At 54.9% G+C, this 5,000-nt stretch overlaps 1 non-coding gene across 1 annotated transcript in view; it reads right to left on the bottom strand.

The window, feature by feature from the left end:
* LOC126197031 (small subunit ribosomal RNA) overlaps window positions 1-1,139 on the bottom strand; it is a 1,909-nt gene extending 770 nt beyond the window's left edge. Inside the window, exon 1 of the ribosomal RNA XR_007539441.1 lies at window positions 1-1,139. This exon is cut by the window's left edge and continues 770 nt beyond it. This is a non-coding gene — a ribosomal RNA (small subunit ribosomal RNA).
* Window positions 1,140-5,000: the final 3,861 nt, after the last annotated feature.

The following is a 5,000-nucleotide window of genomic DNA, read 5'->3' as shown; positions in this document are numbered from 1 at the left end:
GCTGGCTGGCATCGTTTATGGTTAGAACTAGGGCGGTATCTGATCGCCTTCGAACCTCTAACTTTCGTTCTTGATTAATGAAAACATACTTGGCAAATGCTTTCGCTTCTGTTCGTCTTGCGACGATCCAAGAATTTCACCTCTAACGTCGCAATACGAATGCCCCCGCCTGTCCCTATTAATCATTACCTCGGGTTCCGAAAACCAACAAAATAGAACCGAGGTCCTATTCCATTATTCCATGCACACAGTATTCAGGCGGGCTTGCCTGCTTTAAGCACTCTAATTTGTTCAAAGTAAACGTGCCGGCCCACCGAGACACTCAATAAAGAGCACCCTGGTAGGATTTCAACGGGGTCCGCCTCGGGACGCACGAGCACGCACGAGGCGGTCGCACGCCTTCGGCTCGCCCCACCGGCAGGACGTCCCACGATACATGCCAGTTAAACACCGACGGGCGGTGAACCAACAGCGTGGGACACAAATCCAACTACGAGCTTTTTAACCGCAACAACTTTAATATACGCTATTGGAGCTGGAATTACCGCGGCTGCTGGCACCAGACTTGCCCTCCAATAGATACTCGTTAAAGGATTTAAAGTGTACTCATTCCGATTACGGGGCCTCGGATGAGTCCCGTATCGTTATTTTTCGTCACTACCTCCCCGTGCCGGGAGTGGGTAATTTGCGCGCCTGCTGCCTTCCTTGGATGTGGTAGCCGTTTCTCAGGCTCCCTCTCCGGAATCGAACCCTGATTCCCCGTTACCCGTTACAACCATGGTAGGCGCAGAACCTACCATCGACAGTTGATAAGGCAGACATTTGAAAGATGCGTCGCCGGTACGAAGACCGTGCGATCAGCCCAAAGTTATTCAGAGTCACCAAGGCAAACGGACCGGACGAGCCGACCGATTGGTTTTGATCTAATAAAAGCGTCCCTTCCATCTCTGGTCGGGACTCTGTTTGCATGTATTAGCTCTAGAATTACCACAGTTATCCAAGTAACGTGGGTACGATCTAAGGAACCATAACTGATTTAATGAGCCATTCGCGGTTTCACCTTAATGCGGCTTGTACTGAGACATGCATGGCTTAATCTTTGAGACAAGCATATGACTACTGGCAGGATCAACCAGGGAGCTGCGTCAACTAGAGCTGAGCAGCCGGCCGCCCGGGAGTGTGTCCCGGGGGCCCGCGCGAACACGCAAGCGTCCGCTCAATTATTCTGCAAACAGGAGGAGGCTGGGCTCCCCTGCACGATACACCTCGAAACCCTCTCAGGTCCCGGCGGCGCGCAGCGCCGTCCTAAGTACTTGGTCGGGTTCGAGAGAGGCGCAATCGCCCGGAGATAGGCGAGTAGACGCTTTCAGTGCGACCACCCGTGCTCCCAACTGAGCTTGCCGCTGCCGACAGAGGCCCGGGAGCGTGCTGTCGTGGTGTTGCCGGCGGGAGACAACACGCGGCCACAAACAGTGACCGGGCAGCTCCAACGCCAGCGCCACAGAGGGGCAGAGCCCCACTTGGGTGCCAAAGCGAACTCTCCCAGCACAGCGCACGCGCCAACACATCCGCACAGCTGCGATACAAACCACCTGCGAGAACCGCGGGGGCGACCGAGCAGCAGACGGCGTCGCGGCGCCGAGTGCCGGGCGGCGGCGCATCCTCAACGCACACAGTCCTCAATCGGACCAGCACACTGCAGATGTCCACCGCGCTTCGCACCGGGCCCGGGAGGACCCACTTTGGCCGCACGGCGCCGCGCGCTGGGTGCGCCGGCACGCAGATGCGCCGCCTGCCGCCTCCGTCAGCCGGCGCGCCTGCCACTGGGCGCCCCCACCAGCCGGCTGCCGCGCGTGCGCCCACGCAGCGCGCGGCCAGCACGCCGGGCGCCCCCCCCTCACCGGCCGGGGACGGTCCCACCCAGCCACCGCCGCGTATCGCTTCATACCCACATGCCCACTCACGTTCGTGGGTATGACGGGTGTCGCTGAAGCAACCGGTTAATACCTGTACCGATCGTCGATATCAACGATTCACCTCCAGCGCGAACAACCGCGCAACAACGGATTTCCAGTTCATTTGCGTAACTTGGGCAGCAAACGTAGACATCCATCTACATTTGCGACTTCTACGAGTCTTGCATGCCTGGATGTTGTGTGTCACGACGCACTCCATCAGCATACATACACGCTGCGACGTGTGCACGAAAGAACACGTGGAAGGTGGCCAGCGTACGTATGCGAATGCCATTGCACAGCTGCGAAGCGCATTCAACACGCGAACTCCTGACCGACGAGCTAGAGGTGACAGGAGGGGAGGGGGGGGGGGGGGGCGGGGGCGATATACGTCCTATTGCAGTACACAATACAGTGGATAGCGGGACCATGTGGAAAGTAAGCAACACTCGCAAGATGTGAGGGTACGCACCGTAAAATGAATCAATACGCAGAACACCACAGTGTGCGCGAAGTGAACTATGTTGAGATGGTTGCAATTAGGCAACGCTACACGAATTCCTAGATTCATATAACTAACAATTACAGGGCAGGTTAAGGCGCAACGTGGGTTAGGTTAGGGCGCAACGTGGGTTAGGTTAGGGCGCAACGTGGGTTAGGTTTGGGCGCAACGTGGGTTAGGTTAGGGCGCAACGTGGGTTAGGTTAGGGCGCAACGTGGGTTAGGTTAGGGCCCAACGTAGGTTAGGTTAGGGCGCAACGTAGGTTAGGTTAGGGCGCAACGTAGGTTAGGTTAGGGCGCAACGTAGGTTAGGTTAGGGCGCAACGTAGGTTAGGTTAGGGCGCAACGTAGGTTAGGTTAGGGCGCAACGTAGGTTAGGTTAGGGCGCAACGTAGGTTAGGTTAGGGCGCAACGTGGGTTAGGTTAGGGCGCAACGTGGGTTAGGTTTGGGCGCAACGTGGGTTAGGTTAGGGCGCAACGTGGGTTAGGTTAGGGCGCAACGTGGGTTAGGTTAGGGCCCAACGTAGGTTAGGTTAGGGCGCAACGTAGGTTAGGTTAGGGCGCAACGTAGGTTAGGTTAGGGCGCAACGTAGGTTAGGTTAGGGCGCAACGTAGGTTAGGTTAGGGCGCAACGTAGGTTAGGTTAGGGCGCAACGTAGGTTAGGTTAGGGCGCAACGTGGGTTAGGTTAGGGCGCAACGTGGGTTAGGTTAAGGCGCAACGTGGGTTAGGTTAGGGCGCAACGTGGGTTAGGTTAGGGCGCAACTTGGGTTAGGTTAAGGCGCAACTTGGGTTAGGTTAAGGCGCAACTTGGGTTAGGTTAAGGCGCAACTTGGGTTAGGTTAAGGCGCAACTTGGGTTAGGTTAAGGCGCAACTTGGGTTAGGTTAAGGCGCAACTTGGGTTAGGTTAAGGCGCAACTTGGGTTAGGTTAAGGCGCAACTTGGGTTAGGTTAAGGCGCAACTTGGGTTAGGTTAAGGCAGAAGTTGGGTTAGGTTAAGGCAGAAGTTGGGTTAGGTTAAGGCAGAAGTTGGGTTAGGTTAAGGCAGAAGTTGGGTTAGGTTAAGGCGCAACTTGGGTTAGGTTAAGGCGCAACTTGGGTTAGGTTAAGGCGCAACTTGGGTTAGGTTAAGGCGCAACTTGGGTTAGGTTAAGGCGCAACTTGGGTTAGGTTAAGGCGCAACTTGGGTTAGGTTAAGGCGCAACTTGGGTTAGGTTAAGGCGCAACTTGGGTTAGGTTAAGGCGCAACTTGGGTTAGGTTAAGGCAGAAGTTGGGTTAGGTTAAGGCAGAAGTTGGGTTAGGTTAAGGCAGAAGTTGGGTTAGGTTAAGGCAGAAGTTGGGTTAGGTTAAGGCAGAAGTTGGGTTAGGTTAAGGCAGAAGTTGGGTTAGGTTAAGGCAGAAGTTGGGTTAGGTTAAGGCAGAAGTTGGGTTAAGGGATGGTGTGTGTGGGGGGGGGGGGTGGGGTGGCGAGGTTCGTTGATAGTGATGGTAGTAAGTGGACGCCTGAGGCACTATCAGATATGTCACGTCAGTTGCACTTGTGGCTCATGGCAGGTGGCGCGCCCGTTCTGTGTTTGTGGCAAAGGAGTGGCACACCTGTGTCTTTCATTCCTGCCATTGTTTATGTGCTGTGAGATGCGGCAGTGTGGTGCTGTTGGGTGCACCCCTGTGTAGGACATGTGTGGGTGTTGGTGGCGTATCTGAGCAATGGTGGTTGTAGGAAGAGTGGGATATTCAGTTTTCTGGTTCGACGTCCCGGTCTGGTTATCATAGTGTGGATGGTGTACTGTGGCCGAGAGGATGCACTGGATGTTGTTCCATGCTGGTACTTAGATGTTGTGTCTGCGTCTGTTACAGGCATAGACTAGTGGGTGATGGAGTGTGTGGGTGACGTGTGGTTGACATTGTGTGCACAGACGTTCAGCATGTATAGGGACAGTTGTATGTGTTATCTATATTCCGATGACTGCGCGTATTACTAAGCACCGCCGCGTATAAGCTTAATGTATGTATAGTCAATGCCTGTTCTATCTCTGTACAGTAGTAGCGGTGCGACTGCACTAGCTAGCTACACCTCGCGGCATCGTCCCCCGGTGTATGGCATATGATTATAAACATTCTGTCTATTAGTCAAAACCGGTGGTGTGACTACGTCACATGTTTGAGGTGGGGGGACGCAACACCGTGCCGGTGGGTCAGGGCTGCGAAACACTTTCCCCACACTGGGGGCTCGGACCCTCATTACTCGTCCCAGTAATATATTGCGGAGCGCACATAGCCATTGCCCAGAGTCTTTGCGACTGCGAGTGCAACGCCCACGGGGACCGACGTGGATGGGGCGGCCCATAGCTGATCGCTCAGCATCGGAATCCGTACAGTGAGCGACGCGGTCGCGCACAGACTTAGAGCACGTTTAGGGACAGCGGGAATGTCGAATATTGGATAAAACTCTTCATGAAACGCAAGATATAGGTGTGGATTGCAACTTACGAGTGCGGGAAACGTCCGCCGTTCATCCGCTGGACTTGCGATTTTGGTGGGTG

Source organism: Schistocerca nitens, chromosome 7 (genome assembly GCF_023898315.1).
Source record: "Schistocerca nitens isolate TAMUIC-IGC-003100 chromosome 7, iqSchNite1.1, whole genome shotgun sequence".
NCBI lineage: Eukaryota > Metazoa > Arthropoda > Insecta > Orthoptera > Acrididae > Schistocerca > Schistocerca nitens.
The sequence above is the reverse complement of the archived record's forward strand: the minus strand, read 5'-3'. Positions and strand labels throughout refer to the sequence as shown.